This window comes from Mustela erminea, chromosome 9, assembly GCF_009829155.1.
Source record: "Mustela erminea isolate mMusErm1 chromosome 9, mMusErm1.Pri, whole genome shotgun sequence".
NCBI lineage: Eukaryota > Metazoa > Chordata > Mammalia > Carnivora > Mustelidae > Mustela > Mustela erminea.
In genome coordinates this window covers 104,646,915-104,665,264 of record NC_045622.1, presented here as the reverse complement: position 1 = coordinate 104,665,264, position 18,350 = coordinate 104,646,915, and the positions used below count along the sequence as shown (strand labels likewise).

The following is an 18,350-nucleotide window of genomic DNA, read 5'->3' as shown; positions in this document are numbered from 1 at the left end:
AAGATTTTTCACCTATTTATTTGACAGAGAGAGAGCACGAGGAGGGGGAGCAGCAGGCAGAGGGGGAGGGAGAAGCAAGCCGCCGGCTGAGCAAGGAACCCAATGAGGGGCTCCATCGCAGGACCCTGGGATCATGACCCGAGTCAAAGGCAGACTCCTGACCCGCTGAGCCACTCAGGCACCCCTGCAGGTGACTTTTGTGCACTCCACTTCTGCCGTTATAATTCACTGCCTGGGGGAAAAGATTATTTCACAACAACCCTGACTACTTTTCTAATCACAGCTAAAATAATGCCATCCCAGTTATGAGGGAATCTTTTCAGAGATCAGCAACAGTCTTTTAGGACTGTTGGCTACACCCTTGTGCCTGTGCTGTGGACATTTTTCCCATTGCTTGTCTTTACCTTGAGCCTCAGTCTCCTCATCCAGAGAATGGGACAATAACAAGTACCTCAGTAATGAGAATGGTGGGTAACAATTTAGTCAATTTTCCATCCAGTGGTTCTCATACCTGGCTGTTTGCTCCTGGCACCTCTGCCTCACCCCTCCAGATTCCGTTGGGCTAGCTGGTGCCAGAAGTAGATGTTTTCTCAAATTCCCCAGGGAAAGGAGAGCCAGTGTGGGTCGATTATCACTGTTGTGAGGGATAATTCCCAACCTTGTATTCCCTTGCCCCCGCCCCACTAAATCATAGCAACACTCAAGAGAGAGCTTCCCACTTAGCAGATGATCAATATGTTTTTAACTAAAAATGAAACATGTGCCTGGCCCCACGCCTGGCACCGGGATGCTGACTCCGTGTTAGTTGAAGGAATAGAGGAGACGTCTCTTTTTGCGCGATCAGGTTCCTGCCTCCCCGATGGTGACCACTGGAGGGCGCCCTTGACTAGCCGGCTCTGGACCTGGAAGTCCTGTTAGGTGGTCCGAATCTGTAGGAAACCGGGAGCGGACACTGGATGTCTCCTTCATCTCCTTGACCCTGACCAGCAGCTGTAGAACCATGAGAGGGAGTTGGAAGACACAGTGGCAGCTGAAGTCCTCCCTCTCTTCCCTGAACTGCAGGGGTTTTGTCAATATCCCGAAAGTCCCAGGAGGACCAGCGGATGGTGCTCTACCAGTCCCCTTCCCCTCCCAGATGCCCCAGGGCACCCCATAAGCAGCTGTTCCTGGCCACACCCAAGTGCTAAGACAGGTAGACCCCAGGTATAAGCCAGGGTCTCTTCCACTTGGTCCCGGCCATGCATATGTCCCTAGCCAGCCAGGTGCGTCTCAGGCACACAGAAGGGCCGCAACAGGCACTGACTGATCCGAGCCATGCTTGGACAAAGGGCCCCAGGATTGATCCCTGCAAAAATGGGGTCCAACCCTCCAACCCTCCAACCCGGTCAGGGTCCGCCTCTTCTGCTTTCTGATCCACAAAGCAGTCATCCAATAAACCATGTCTGATGCCAGAACTAAGCCTAATCTGATTCCTGTGTCCAAAAATTCCTAGTCAAATAAAAATGAAGGAAACAAACAACTTTAACACAAAATGGCAAGTGTGTGTCAAAGCCACAGAACTCAGAGAAACATTTACAGAGGAGGGAGCATTTGGGCTGGGTCTTGAGGCATGGGTAGGAGTTTGCCTGTGCTGAGAAGGATGGAAGGGTGTTACTTAGAAGGGAAAGCCCACGCAAAGTCACAGAGGCATTCCTGAGGGTGAGTGGAGTAGGGTTTTCTCATCTATATTTTACACAGGAGGACGCTGAAGCTCAAGGCCTCTCTTGTCCAAGGTCACAGAGCTCCAAAAGGCCAGGATGGGACTAAAATCTGGGTCTTCTCATTTTAATTCCTGTGGCTTTTCCACGACTCACACTGTCACCTCTCTGGTGAGGTCAGTTTCTGGGGGCTGGAGGCTTACCAGTCAAGGCAGTGGTTTCTGTTGGGGTTAGAGGGAGGTCCAAGGGATAGGGGGTACATAGAAGACACATTGCTCTTGAGGCCACCAGTGGAGAGCCATCTCTAGAGACAGGGAAAACAGAGCTGGGAAGACGGGTGGAGGTTCCAGGGACAGAATGCTACAGCCTTCTCATCTGGGATCACCGTGGCAACAGGAGCATCACAGAGGGTGCTACTGTGCCCTTCCAGGCCCTGCCTCAGCTGGGCAGAAAGAAGAGGAGCCAGCTTGGCTGGGGAAGGTGGGCAGGGAGCCCTCTAGTGGGACAACGAGCCCTGGATGTTGTCTCCGGGCTCTGTGTAGGGTACCTGCCAGCCTACAGCCCCCTCTTGGGCCAATCACAGGAAGAACAGGGCAGAAGCCAAGAGAGAAAAGGAAGGGGCTTGGCATATCTGGTCAAGGGAGGGGACACTGCCAGCCTGGGACCTGGAAGCCACACAGACAATAGCATCTCTCCACTGGGGCCAGTGGCCCTGATCCCTAAAAGGCTGGATAGACTCAACATCCCAAGAGATGAACGCATAAGCTTTGGCTCCTGCAAAAAGACAACAGGGACTGGGAGGGGCTGGGACACACCGGGTCCAGCTTCACCACGCCCAGTCCTGCTGCTGACAATGGAATAGCATGGACTAAGCCAGAGCCAGCCCAACCAGAGACAGTAGGCAAGAAGATTCACCATAGCCTTGGCGAGAACACTGGCATCTCCGAGCTGCCCTGTCCCCATGGACTCTGCCCTCCCGAGCCCAGCCAGGTGAGGCACAGACCCCATCCACAAGCCCCCTACCCCACCAGCTCAGAACTAGGGCTAACGGGCAGGCGAGGAGGGGGAGGAGCTGATCACAGGCCAGGCTTCTCCTGGAGAATTGCACTAGGTTTAAGAAGGCCTAAGTGCTGACGTACCTTCACTACAAGTTAGAAGCCTAGGGCTTCTTCATCTGTGGAAGGGGTAGGTTAACAGCCTGACACACTGTGATAGACGATCCAGATTGTTGCTCTCCCGATGCTTATCTTGCAGACAAAGATATGAGGGCCTAGAGAAAGAAACGGACTTAACCTCAAGTCACAAAGAATTAAGAGCCAGAGCTGGAAGGTGTAAGTAGGTCCCCTGTCTCGATCAGAGCATGTGAGTCTTCACTATTCCAGAATGTTCCTGCTGTTCAACTCCACAAGCACGAGCAGATGCCTGCTGTGCTTAGCACCATGCGAGGGAAAGATAAGGAACAATGGTTTCCCCAATATCCTGAGCATTTACTGGGTGCCAAGCAGGGCTCTGAGCACTTTCTCGATAGGATTTCATCCCATCATCAGAACCGGGGAAGAAGGGGGCACCTGGGTGGTTCAGTGGGTTAAAGCCTCTGCCTTTGGCTCAGGTCATGATCCCAGCATCCTGGGATCGAGCCCCGCATCGGGCTCTCTGCTCAATGGGGAGCCTGCTTCCACCACTCTCTCTCGCTGCCTGCCTCTCTGCCTACTTGTGATCTCTGTCAAATAAATGAATAAAACCTTCAAAAAAGAAGAGAGAAAAAAAAAAAAAAAAGAACTGGGGAATAGGAAGGGTTAGCTACCTGTGACAAGTGTCCGGGCCCAGAAAGAAGCTAAGTAAACTCACCCAAGCCTCCACTCAAATCTAAATCTGCCTGGTGCAAATTCCTTGCAGTCGAGACTTTGCACACTGGCCCCTGGCCCTTCGTTCCTGATCATGGATTGGTCAACTGGGAAGGTTGCCCGGCAGCCATGTCCTAGAGGGGATTTTTCTGCTTGGTGGGTGAGAGTCACCTTCCCCAGGAGGTGGCCAGGTCAGCGACACAGGCCCAAGGGCAGTGGGGGAAGCCAGCTGAGGAGTAGGCTGTGTTGGTCACTCTCCTTTAGGTCCACAAGACCACCAAGCCAGCTGCCCTTAGTTGCCTTGAACCCCTTGGGCACAGGTTGCCGGAACAACCACAGTTCCAATCCTTCCCCACCCCAGGCTGGGGTTTCAGAGTTAGCAAACAGAAATAGAGGGAAGCTTTAAAAAAAGGGGGGGTACCTGGGGGGCTCACTTGGTTAAAAGACTGCCTTTGGCTCAGGTCATGATCCCGGACTCCCGGGATCGAGTCCCTCATCGGGCTCCCAGCTCCACAGGGAGTCTGCTTCTCCCTCTCTCACGCTCTCTCTCTCTCAAATAAATAAAATCTTAAAAAAAAAAAAAATAGCGGGCAGTTAGGGAAATCTGAATTTCAGATAATAAATACTTATTCTAGGATAAGTCTGCCCTATGCCACATAGGCCCCTGGAAGAGGGCAAGGAGAAGCACGTGTCTTTTCTGTGTCAACCCCGCAGATTTGGCGAACTCCATCTGTCCAGCGCCCTGGGCTGCTAGCTTTCAGATTTCGGCTGCTCCAAGGGAGATCTGGGGAGGCTTGTAGGCAATGCAGCCTCTCGGGTCCCACCTGGTATCACTCAATCAGAATCGGCGCTTGCACAAGCCCCCAGGGAGATCTGTGTGCACGCAGAGCTTTGAGAGGCTGGCTTCACGCCGCGACAAGAGAGATTTCAGTGCATTGTAGATAGGTGGGAAAATACAGAGCCTTGAAAAAAATAGCATCACCAGAGGTTATCATTTTGATGTATTTCCTTCCTGTCTTTTATTTTAAAACATTGAGGCAAAATTCACATACCGTAAATTTTAACCATTTTGAGTGTACAACTCAGTGACTTTTACTTCATTCAACTATCTATCACCACTCATTCCAGAACTTTCTTGTCTCTCGAGTGGAAACTCAGTACCCACCATGCAGTCTCTCCCTGTTCAACGCTGTCTCCTAGCCTAGGTCATTATCAGTCTGTTCTTCTATCCCTATGGATCTGCCTTCTCTTGACATTTCTTATAAATGGATCCTATGATACTGGTCCTGTTACATCTGACTACATTCACTTGGCATCATCTCGTTTCCAAGGGTCATCCACGTCATAGCAAGGCGACAGTGTTGCTTTCCTTTCTGGGTTGAATGATATTCCGTTGTATGGATAGGCCCCAGTTTGTTTATTCATTCCTCCATTGATGGACATCTGGATTGTTCCCATTTTTAAAAAATCTACTGTGTACATATATGGACAAGGTTATCTTTAAACGGGTCTGCCGTTCTTTCGGGTATAGACCTAGCAGTGGAGTTCCTGGGTCATAGGGTCATTCTGTGGTTAACTTTTCGGGGACCTACCTGTTTTCCACAGGGGCTGTACAATTTATACTCCCACCAACACATGAGGTGTTGGGATTTGCTCCAGTGCATTTGCACCAATGCATGAGGGATTTGCTCCTCCACTTCCTCTCCAATGCTTGCTATACCCCCACCCCGCAAAAAACCATCCTAGTGTGTGTGTGGTGGTACCCCACGGTGGTTTTGATTTGCATTTCCTTAATGACAAATGATGTTGAATCTGTCATATGCCTGTTGGTTATTTGCATGTCTTCATTGGAGCAATGTCTATCCAAGTCTTTTGCCCAAGATCCTCTGCCCATATATTCTTTTTCTTGAGTTATAAGAGTTCTTTATATATTCTGGACCCTAGATGTATTATAAAGATAGGACTTAAAAAATGTTTTTTCTCATTCTTTGAGTCATCTTTTCACCTTGAGAATGTCCTTGATGCACAAAAGTTTTTTTTTCATTTTGATGAATTTCAGTTTATTTTTTCTTTTGTTGTTTGTTCTTTGATGTCCTATCTAAGAAATCATTACCAAATCCAAGGTCATAAAGATTTACTGTTAAGTATTCTATAGTTTTATAGCTCCAGGTCTTATACGTAGGTCTTTGACCTATTTTGAATTAATTTTTGTATGTGGTGTGAGGTAAAAGCTCAACTTCATTCTTTTGCATGAAGATACCTAACTTTCCAAGCACTATTACTTGAAAAGATGATTCTTTCCCCATTGAATGGTCTTGGCGCTATTATTGAAAATCAGTTGACAATAGATGTATGGGTTTATTTCTGGACTTTAAATTTTTGTCCATTAATCTATATGTCTATCCTTACGCCAGTACCACAGTTTGGATTGTGTAGCTTTTAACAAGTTTTGAAATCAGAAAGTGTTGTCCAATTTTGCTCTTCCCTTTCAAGATTGTTTTGGCTATGTATGCTCCATTACAATTCCATATGAATTTGAGGATCAGCTTGCTCCTTTCTGCAGACAAGGCAGTGCGAATTTTGATGGAGATTGCATTGACTCTGTAGATCACTTTACTTTCTTTACAGTCGATGAACATAGGATATCTTTTCATTTACTTAGGTCTGTTTAAGTTTCTTTCAACAATGTTTTGTAGTTTTCAGTGTACAAGTCTTATACATACTGCTCATGCTTGCAATCTCTCTCTCTCTCTGTTAAATAAATAAATAAATAAATAAATAAAATCAATCTTAAAAAAAAAAAAGTGACAAGACCAGACATTTTTGTATTGTTTCTGTTCTTAGGAGGAAAGCTTTCAGTATTTTGCCATTGACTATGATATCAACAGTGGATTTCCTTTTTCTTTTTTTGAAGATTTTATTTATTTTCTTTTGAAAGTGAATGAAGAGCATGAGCAGGGAGGGGGCAGAAGGAGAGAGGGAAACAGGTTCCCCACTGAGCAGGGGCCCAACATGAGGCTTGATCTCACTACTCTGGGATCATGGCAGATGCTTAACCAACTGAGCCACCCAGGCGCCCCAACTGTGGACTTTCACAGATCTCCTTTATCAAGCTAAGGAATCTTTAATCATGAAAGGGTATTAGGTGGGTTTGTTTTTTTTTTTTAAGATTTTATTTATTTGACACAGAGAGAGAGATATCACAAGCAAGCAGAGAAGCAGGCAGAGGTGGAGGGGGAAGCAGGCTCCTTGCTGAGCAGAGAGCCCAATGTGGGGCTCCATCCCAGGACCCTGAGATCATGACCTGAGCTGAAGGCAGAAGCTTAACCCACTGAGCCACCCAAGCATCCCAGGGTATTAGGTGGGTTTCTTCCCCAACGTTTTTTATTAGGATAAAATATACATAACATAAAGTTGACCATTTTGACCATTTCTGAGTGTAAGTTCAGTGGTATGAAATGTATTCATGATGTACAACTATCACCACCTTCTATCCCCATAACGCTTTCATCTTGTAAAGCTGAAGCTCTATATACATCAAACAATAACTCTCATCTCCACCTCCTCCAAAATCTTTTCTTTTTTTTAAACAGTTTGGTGGTTTCTTTTTCTTTTCTTTCTTTCTTTCTCTTTTTTTCTTTTTAAGATTTTACTTATTTATTTGATAAATAAACAACGAGAGAGGGAACACAAGCAGGGGCAGTAAGAGAGGGAGAAGCAGGCTTCCTGCTGAGCAGGAAGCCCGATGAGGGGCTCAATCCTAAGACCCTGGGATCATGACCTAAGCCAAAGGCAGACGCTTAAGACTGAGCCCCCCAGGATGCCCCAATAAATAAAATATTTTTAAATAAATAAATAAATAAATAAATAAATAAATAAATATTTGAGAGAATTGACCAGCGAAGCAATCTGGTCCTAGCCTTTTCTTTATGGGAAATTTTTTAGTTATTTAATTTCTTGTTATGGGTCTATTCAGGTTTCTGTTTCTTCTTGAGTCACTCTTGGTGGTTTGTGTGTTTCTAGGAAATTTTCTTTTCATCTAGGTTGTCTGGTTTGTTGATCTACAATTATTCATCATATTCTCTTATAATTCTCTTTTTGTATCTATAAGGTTGGTAGTAATGTCCTTACTTTCATCCTGATTTTAGTAAATTGAGTCTTTTCTTTCTCTCTTTTGTCATTCTAACTAAAAATTCATCAATTTTGTTACTTTTTTCAAAGAAGCAACTTTTGTTTTCATTGATTCTCTTTGTTGTTTTTCAATTCTGTATTTTATTTATTTCCACTCTAATCTTTATTAATTTCCTTCCTTCTCACTTTCAGTTTAATTTGTTCTTCTTTTTCTAAGTTCTTTATGTTGAAGTTTAGGGCTGGTCTTGAATGACAGTAAGAGGTTGGAGACTGTAACTATCTTGCTACCAAAAGGGAGCACCAGTCCAAGAATACAGTCAAACCAGGAAGAGAACAAGAGAGACACGGGATCTTGAGGACAGTGCTCAAGCCCCTGAAATAATCCATGTCTACAACAAGTCCTGCTTTTGGGCATTCAGTTACATGATTCAGTAAATTTTCTTTGGGTCCATTAAAAAAAAAATTGTAAGTTCAATTATTGATTTGAAATCCTTTTTCTATTTAATACAGGTGTTTACAGCTATAAATTTCCCTCTGTTAATTGCTTTTACTGCATTCTGTAAGTTTTAGTATGCTGAGTTTCTATTTTCATTCATCTCACCTAATTTTTTTAAGATTTTTTAAAAAAGATTTTATTTATTTATCACAAGTAGGCAGAGAGGCAGGCAGAGAGAGAGAGAAGGAAGAAGGCTCCCCACCAAGCAGAGAGCCTGATGCGGGGCTTGATCCCAAGACCCTGGGATCGTGACCTGAGCCAAAGTCAGAGGCTTAACACACTGAGCCACCCAGGCGCCCCAAGATTTTTATTTATTTATTTATTTGACAGAGAGAGAGACAGTGAGAGCAGGAACACAAGGAGGGGGAGTGGAAGAGGGAGAAGCTGGCTTCCCCCCAAGCAGGGAGCCCAATGTGGGACTCGATCCCAGGATCCTGGGATCATGACCCAGCCAAAGGCAGACGCGTAATGACTCAGCCACCCAGGCGTCCCAACTCATCTAATTTCCCTTGTGAATTCTTTTTAATCCACTGGGCACATAAAAATCTGTTGTTCAGTTTTCACATATATGCAGAATTTTCAGTTTTCCATCTTTTATTAATTTCTAGTTTCATGTCATTGTGGCCAGAGAAAAGACCTCATATGCATTCAGTATTTTTAAATGTATTGGGACTGGTTTTGCAGTATAAACATGGTCTATCCTGAGGAATACTCCATGCTCCCTTGAAAAGAATGTGTATTCTGTTGTTGAGTGGAGTTAGGGCTAGTTAGTTTATAGTGTCCTTCAGTGCTTCTATTTCTTTGTTTATCTTTTATGCAGTAATTATCTCCCTTACTAAAAGTAAAGGATTAAAGTTCTTATTATTGGGGCACCTGTGTGACTCAGTGGGTTGAGCCTCTGCCTTCGGCTCAGGTCATGATCTCAGGGTCCTGGGATTGAGCCCACATTGGGCTCTCTGCTCAGCAGGGAGCCTGCTTCTCCCTCTCTCTCTGCTTGCCTCTCTGTCTACTTGTGATCTCAATCTCTGTAAAATAAATAAATAAAATCTTCTTTTTTAAAAAGGTCCTTATTATTGTTGAACTGTTTATTTCTCCCTTCAATATATGTTTACTATTGTTATAGCTTCTTGACAAATCGAGCCTTTTATCATTATATAATGTCTCACTTTTTTAAAATGATTTTTTGCCTTAAAGTCTATTTTTTAAATATTAGTATGGCCACTTGATCTCTTTTTTTTTTTTTTTTTTTTTTTTGGTTGTTTTTTGGCATGGATTATCTTTTCCATCCTTTCACTGTTAAACTATTAAACTATTATACTATTTGAGTTTTTGAGCCTAAGAAAGACTCATGTAGACAGCATATAGTGCATTAGGCATCCTTCTTAATCCGTTCTATCAATCTCTTTTTTTTTTTTAAGATTTTATTTATTTATTTATTTATTTGAGAGAGAGAGCACAAGTAGGCAGAGAGGCAGGCGCAGAGACAGGTGGAAGCAGGCTCCCTGCCAAGCAGAGAGCCCTATTCGGGACTCGATCCCGGGACTCTGGGATCATGACGTGAGCCGAAGGCAGAGGCTTTAACCCACTGAACCACCCAGGCACCCCCAATCTCTGTCTTTAAATTAGAGAATTTAACCTATTTATATTTAATTGCAATTACTAATACGAACTTACTTCTGCCACGTTATTTGTTTGCTCTATGTCTTGTATCTTGTTGTTGTTTCTCAGTTCTTCTTTTGTGTTAGGTGTTTTCTAATGTGCCATTTTGATTCCCTTCTTGTTTCTATTACTGGATATATTTCATTTTTCTTATTTGTTGTCCTGGGCATTACAATTAGCATCTTAATTTATGACAATCTAGTTCAAATTTATATCCTTCTGACCCCCAAGTTTTCTGATGAGTAATCAGCTGTTAATCTTATTGAGGTCCTCTTGTACGTGATTAGTCACTTTTCTCTTCCTGCTTTAAGGATTCTTTTTATTTTTGGCCTACTGCAGTTTGATCATGTTTGATATGGATCTCTTTGATTTTTCCTTACCTGCTTCCTGGATGTGTAAATTAGTCTTGCATCAAATTTAGAAGTTTTCAGCCATTATATTCAACTATTCTTTCTTATTTCTCTCCCACCTCTCCTGCTGGGACTTCTACTATACATGTTAGTATTCATGATGGTATCTTATAAATCCCTGAGGTTCTGTTTATTTTCCTTCAGCCTTTTTTTCTTTCTGCTCCACAGACTGGGTAATCTCCATAGACTTATCTTCAGGTGTGCTAATTCTTTCTGCCTCCTCAAACCTGCTGTTGAACTCCTCTAGTGGATTTTTCATTTCATTAAATTCTCTTCAAATCCAGAATTTCTATCTGTTTCTGCATTATAGCTTCTGCCTCCTAATTGAGAGCTTCTGTCTAGTGAGATACAATTATCATGTTTTCCTTTACTATTGTGTGCATAGTTTCCTTTTGGTCTTTGAGTATATTTTAAATTGTGGATTTAAAGTCTTGTCTACTATATCCAATATCTGTGCTTCCTCAAAGACAGTTTTTTTCCCCATGTATAGGCCATGTTCCCTTTGTATGCATCATAATGTTTTTTTCTTTTATTTTTTAAAGATTTTATTTATTTATTGGACAGACAGAGATCACAAGCAGACAGAGAGGCAGGCAGAAAGAGAGAGGGGAAAGCAGGCTCCCTGCTGAGCAAAGAGCCCAATATATGGCTTGATCCCAGGACCCTGGCATCATGGCCCAAGCCAAAGGCAGAGGCTTTAACCCAGTGAGGCACCCAGCACTCCATAATGTTTTTTTCTAAACTGGACATTTTGGGTATTATAACAACTCTGGAAATAGTATTTTCTACCACGTTTTGACTTGTTGCTGTGTGTAGTAGAAATTGTTTGTCAGTTTAGTTACTTTTCTGGAACTAATTTTATAGTCTATCTTTTTGTAGTCTGTGGTCACTCAAGTCTCTGTTTCATTTGCTTGGTGATCAGCTAGTCATCTGACAGAGATTTCATTAAATACTTAAAACAACAACAACAAAAACCTCCCATTTTTTGCAGATGAACTCTGTATGTGTGTTGGGAAATTCCTTAAACACTCAGTCATGTAATTGACAACTCTGCTTTAGACCTCATTTCCTGCTCCCCCAGAGCCTGGTGATCAGTAGAGGTAAGATTTTAGGGCCTTCTCAGATCTTTTCTGAGCATGTATCCAGCTCTGGGCGTGCATGTGGACCTCCATTCCAGGAATATGTGGGAACTTTTCAAAGTCCTTGTTTCCTAAACTGTTTCATTTCCCAGCTTTTCTTCCTAAGCTTTTTTTTGTTTGTTGTTTTCTCCAGATGTGATCCCTTGTCCTAGATGGCAGCAGCTAATATAATTATATTATAATATATTAATAATAATAATAGTAATATAATATAATATAATAAAGCTAAAATTGCTTTTATGTGTTTTCAACAAATGTCCCCTAAGTAGCCACCTCATCCTTGGGAGGATTCTGAATTAGGCAAAATAAAGGCTAGACCATTGAGCCAGACATTCAGAGAGCCACCAGACAGGTCAAAACAAACAACCACAATGCTTTCAGTAGCAGATGTGTTCTGCTCTCTCTGGTGCTAGGAGCTTATACTAAGAACATTGTCTTCAAGGCAGCCACAGAGCTGGACAGTGGGGAATGGCCAAGATAAGGGAAATTATTATGAAGTTTTATTACTGAGATTCAGTGGTTTATTTCTTGATTAAGTGTTCACCTGGCTGATGTAAACTTTGAGTTGTTTCCAGAGTTCTGATATAACTGATTCTGACAGTTTTGCCAGTTTACAAGCTGCTTTTGGGATGAGATAGACTCTTGCAGTTCCCTACTCCATTTTCATCTCCAGTTCTTTTTTTTTTTTTTTGGCATAGAATTTTTAATGTAAAAATTATTATTTGATACTTAAATTTTTTATTAAAAAATTTTTAAAGGAGGCTCCACACCCAGCATCGAGCCCAATGTGGTGCTTGAACCCACAACTCTGAGATCAACACTTGAGCTGAGATCAAGAGTTAGATGCTTCATCGACTAAGCCACCCAGGCTCCCCCACAATGATTTGATATTAAAAAATTTATACACTCTTTTTCTCATTTGATGTTATACCATAACATGTTCTATTTACTGGTGTTATTCTTCTTATAAATATCCATTTTGGTAGTTCATTCAACAAATATTTATTACCTGGTGGTCACTCTTCCACAGACTGAGTATACAATAATGAGTGAAACAAGGCCCTATCCTCATGGAGATTATATTGGAGTAGGGACAGAAATAAGGAAAATATAAATATTCATTCATTGTCACTGCTGTTTAATGTTCCATAATAAGGACATCACTATGATAGGATGAAAACTGGCCCCCCAAAGATATCAGATCCTAATCGTGGAAACCTGTAGATGTTACAGTTATGTGACAATAGGTTGCATGCAGCTGTAATTAAGTTAAGGATCTTGAGATGTGTGGATATTATCCTGGATTATCAGGGTGGGCCCCAGGTTCAATCACATGCCTCCATATAAGAGACAAGAAGGAGTTTTGACATGGACAGAAGAGAAAAAGGCAACGTGACAATGGAAGCAGAAATTGGAGAGGAGCTAAGGAATGCTAGGAGCTGCCCAAAGCTGGAAGAAGCAAGGAATAGAGTCTCCCCTAGAGCCTCTGGGAGAACATGGACCTGTGAACATCTTTTTTTTTTTTTTTTTTTAAGATTTTATTTATTTATTTGAGAGGGAGAGCGCAAGCTGCAGGGAAGGGCAGAAGGAGAGGGAGAAACAGGGTCCCTGCTGAGCAGGGAACCTGACAACATGGGGCTTGATCCCAGGACCCTAAGATCATGACGTGAGCCAAAGGCAGATGCTCAACCAACTGAGCCACCCAGGTGCCCCAGATCTCCCCACATCTTGATTTGGGCACAATGGTAGCAATTTTGGACTTGCAGCATCCAGAATGGCATGAAATAAGTTGCTGTTGCTTAAAACCATCTAGATTATGTTAATTTGTTACAGTTACCATAGCAAACTAACACAAATTTTGGAACCAAGAGTGGTGTGCTGCTGTAACAAACCCCCCAAAATGTGGAATTGGGTAAATGCTGGAAGAATTTTGAGCAGCACAGTAGAAGCACTTGTAGGTGATGAACTTGGATTTTAGCTGAGGTCATTTCCTAGCAAAATGTTAAAGATGTGCCCTGGTTTCTTCTTGTTGATTATTGTAAAATGGGAGAGGAAAAAGATATACCAGGGAAAGAACTGTCACACCAAAGGGAACGAACACATGATAACGGGGGAAATTTGCAGCCTATCCAGATTGTGAAATATACTAAAATTAGGCGATTTACTGTTAGAAAAATGTGTTCTGGAGAGAAGGCCATGGGTGTGGTTGAATAGCCTTTTGCTAATGTTGAGAATATTAGGTGTGTGACTCATGAACCCACTCAACCATCTCAGCAGAAACCAGCAAGGGATACAATTATCCAGGAAAGATCTGTGGAGGACGGTGTGAATCTCTGTGTCATACACAGGAGACCCACAAGACTTTCCAGAGTTATATATACCGGCAGAAGCACTGCCATCTTAAATAGAAAGAGACAGAGACAGAATGGAATGAAGGAAGGCTGTTGGACCCCCACCATCCAAGAGGCAGGATATGGGCTTATAAAATGACTCAACTTCAACCATGTGCGTGCTGTTAAGAAAAAGGAAGCATAACAAAAGGGAATGGCCTTAGGCCAGAGGCCAGAGCCTTGGACCTGGAAGTCAAAATCACAGATGTGGAGGCTGAAACCGTGGGTGACAGAGGATTAGCCCCAGACCTTGAAAAGTAGAGGAATCTGTCCTGCCACATTTTGAAATTACTTGGGACCCATGACAGCTTTCTCTCTTGCATTTTCTCTGTTTTGGAGTGGGAATGTCTATAAATGTTACACGATGCCTATCTCTCCACTGTATTTGGGGAACAGATAACTTGTTAGCTTCATATTTCCAGAGACAGAGTAGAATTTTTCCCCAAGAATGGGTCATATCCTGAGTCTTACCAAGGCTGGTTTAGATGATAAGATTTGGAGTTTTGATCTGATTATATCAAATGAGATTTTTGGGGCTTGAGTTCATATTACAATGGGTTAAGACTTTTGGAGATGTGAGATGGGATGAATGTATTTTGTGTGTGTAACAGACCGACGGCAGGTGGTAGAAAAGTGGGGGAAAAAATACCCTTTCCCCCCACACCAAAATATCAAATTCTGATCCCTGATCTTATACAAATCCTGTAAATCTTGCCTTATATAAAAACAGGGTATTTGCAAATGTGATTAAGTTAAGCATCTTGACATGTGATCATCCTGGATTTTCAGGGTGGGCTGTAAATGCAGTCACAAATGTTCTTATAAGAGGGAGCTAAAGGAGAAGGCGATGGGAACATAATGGAGAAGTGGTATGGCTACAAGCCAAGGAATACCCGCTACCACCAGACACCAAAAGAGGCAAGGAACAAACTCTCTCCTAGCACATGGACCAACCGACATCTTCATTTAGGTCCTCATTTTGGACTTCCGGCCTACAGAATGAGGGGAAAATAAATTTCTCTTGTTTTAAGCCTCCTAGTTTATGATAATTTGACACCTGCTCCATAGGAAACTCATACAATAACACGATGCATTTATCCAGTCCCTGCTCATTAGACATCTGGCTATTATGAAAAACCTTGTACATGTTTCCTGTTGCAAAAGTGCTAGACTTGCTCTAGCACAGAGACCTGGGAGTGCCATTGGCTTGGTCATAGCATATGCAAATGTTTGTTTCTCCACGGTAATGCCAAATTGTTTGCCAAAGTGGTTACCAATTTACACTTCTACCAACACTATAGTACCTGTGGGTACACTTTCTGTTTGTCACTTGGTATTATCAGATTTCTTAACTTTTGCCAATCCTGGCAAATGTAAGATGGAGTCTCATTGTGATTTTGTTTGAATTTCCTGATAACCAGCGTGATAAGTTTGAGCATCTTTTCCAACTCTTATTGGTCATTTGTAATGTTGATTCCATGAAATGCATGTTCCTGTCTCTTGCCCATTTTTCTAAGTATTTTATATATTTATATTTTATATATTTTATTATTTTATTTTATTATTTTATTTTATATATTTTATATATTTATATTTTATATATTTATATATATTTATATATTTTATATATTTTATATATTTGTATTGACGTATAGGAGTCCCTTTTATGTTCTAGACCCTAAAACTTTGTTGGTTATGACTCATCTTTTGACTTGGTTTTATGATGTCAGCTGATGAGAAGTCCTTAATTGGAATGTAGTTGGATGCATCAGTCCTTTCTCTATGGTTAGCACTTTTTGTGTCTTGTCTTCTTTAATCCTTCCTTTGGGGCATCTGGCTGGCTCAGTCAGTAGAACATGTGACTCTTGATCTCGGGGTTGTGGGTTTGAGCCCCACATTGGGTGTACAGGTTACTTAAAAATCCTTTCTTTTGGGGCGCTTGGGTGGCTCAGCTGGTTAGTCAACTGCCTTCAGCTCAGGTCATGATCCCAGAATCCCGGGATCAAGTCCCGGGATCGAGTCCCGCATTGGGATCCCAGCTCCATGGGGAGTCTGCGTCTCCCTCTAATCTTCTCCCCTCTCATGCTCTCCCTCACTCTCTCTCAAATAAATAAATAAATCAAATCTTTTTAAAAGATCCTTCCTTTCTGTGAAGTAAAAAAGGTATTCTACCATTTCTTCTAAGACTTTTGCCTTCCATATTTAAATTGTTAAATCTATCTGGGATTAATTTTGCTGCATAGGTTTGAGATAGGATTCCAATTATTTTATCCACATAGATTTGATCACTTGTTCCTACACAATATATTAATTGGTCCCTTCCTTTCTCCACTGATCAGCAAGACTCTATCTGAACATCAGAGCAACAGATATGTGTGGGTCTTTTCCTGATTTCTCTATTTGATTTCATGAGTCTATATATGCTCATTCTTTAGCTAACATCAGGCTGTTTGTATTACTAGAGTTTTATAAGTCCTAATAGCTAGGGAGTAAGCAACTGTCTCATTCTTCCTCTTCAGAGATGTCTTAGATATTTTTACTTTTCTACACAAATTTTAAAATCTGTATGTCATAGTTAAGAAAATCGCTGTTAGAATTTTTATTGCAATTGCATTGAATCCATAGATCAAATGGGAGAAAATGGACATTTTGGGGAAAGATTTAGTCTTATAATTTGTATCATTTTGGTATTTAAATAATTTTGTTTATATAATCAGTCATACTATAATGATTATGATTTTTAGATTTGTATCCAAAATAAAAACTTGATAATAAATCTTGTACATATTTTGTTGGATTTATTACAGATGCTTGTCATTATTGCTATAATAAATAATGTATTTTTTAAACACATTATTCTATCTAAATACATAAATTCCATTTTGCTAATTTTTACCAGTGTACAGAACTGCAAATAATTTTTATATTGATATTATAGCCAACCTTTTTTCCAAACCTTCTTATTATAATAACTTATCTATAGAATCCTTTGGATTTGAGGGATGCCTGGGTGGCCCAGTCAGTTAAGCCACTGCCCTCGGCTTGGGTCATAATCCTGGGGTCCTGGGATCGAGTCCTATGTTGGGCTCCTTGCTCAGCAGGGAGCTGGCTTCTCTGTTGGCCTCTGCCTGCCACTCTGCCTGCTTGTGCTCGCGTGCTCTCTCTCTCTCTGACAAATAAATAAATAAAATATTTTTTAAAAAAAGAGTCCTTTAGATTTGAAATGTAGACCATCATCTGTGAAAAATGACAGTTCTGGCTTTTCTTTTCCAATCTTTACGTCTTATATTTCTTTTTTTTTTTTTTTTTAAAGATTTTATTTGAGAGAGAGGGAGAGGGAGAAGCAGAATCCCCACTGAGCAGAGAGCCCAAAGTGGGGCTCAATCCCAGGATCCCGGGACCATAACCTGAGCTGAAGGTCATGATACTTAACTGTCTGAGCGACTCAGGGGCCCCTATATCTTAAATTTCTTTTTCTAGTCTTATTGCCCTGGCTACAATCACCAATACAGTATAGAGCAATGATAGCAGCCATGCCTGTCTCATTCCTGATTTTAAAATAATGTTTCTAGCATTTCACCATTAAGAATGACATTTACCGGGGCGCTGGGTGGCTCAGTGGGTTAAAGCCTCTGCTTTCGGCTCAGGTCATGATCCCAGGGTCCTGGAATCGAGCTGTATATCGGGCTCTTTGCTCAGCAGGGAGCCTGCTTCTCTTCCTCTCTCTGCCTGCTTCTCTGCCTACTTGTGATCTCTGTCTGTCAAATAAATAAATAAACTCTTTAACAAAAAAAAAGAATGACATTTGCTGCACGGTGTTGGTGGATACTCTATCAGTTTAATGAAATTCCCTTTTATTCTCAGATTCCTAAGTATGTCTTGTCCACAAATACCTTCTTAGAACCTGGCTCATTACATGTTGCTTGAATAAATGAATGAGGGAAGGAAGAAACATGATTATTGGGCTCCTTTTTTTTTTTTTTTTTTTTGGCCCATATTGATTTTTGTAAATTCTTTCTATATAAAAGATGTCAACACTTTGCCATTTGCTGGGAACATTTTCCCTAGGCGATTTGCCTTTTAATTTTGGTTATTTTTTGGTGGAAGGAAGAAGATGGAGAAGTCTTAAATTTTAGTGTAAACAGATCTATTGATTTTTTTTCTTTTGAGGTCTCTTCAAATGCATCTAAGTTTAGAAAGCCCTTTACCTCTCTGGATATTTGATAAGTGCTCATTTCTATTTTCTCTGCACACTGCTGTTGGTTTCATCTTCCCATAGCAGAGCTCTGATCACGTCACTCTCCCGCTCAAAAATGTTTAACTATCTCCTTGGAGCCTTCAGAATAAAGTCCAAACTCTTGAAGTTGGCCTCTAATGCTCTTCATGATTCATCCCAAGCCTGCCTGTCTAGTCTTTTCTCTAGGGTCCCCCCGAATCAGCTTTATGCTCCCGCCGAAGTGAAGAGTTTGCTTCTCTCTGTATGTCCTGCTCTGTCCCACCTCCAAGGCTTTGGTCCTCGTGTCCCTTGGCATAAAATGCCCATCCTCCACTCAATCTCACTTTACCCTTTGAGAGGGTGAACGG

The 18,350-nt window shown here is 41.8% G+C and overlaps 1 long non-coding RNA gene across 1 annotated transcript; it reads right to left on the bottom strand.

Annotated features, from left to right (window-relative positions):
• Window positions 1–719: 719 nt before the first annotated feature.
• LOC116598090 lies at window positions 720–2,052 on the bottom strand. The gene is made up of 2 exons (XR_004288948.1): window positions 1,901–2,052; window positions 720–990 (listed from the first exon to the last, which is right to left on the bottom strand). It is a non-coding gene; the product is annotated as an uncharacterized LOC116598090 (long non-coding RNA).
• Window positions 2,053–18,350: the final 16,298 nt, after the last annotated feature.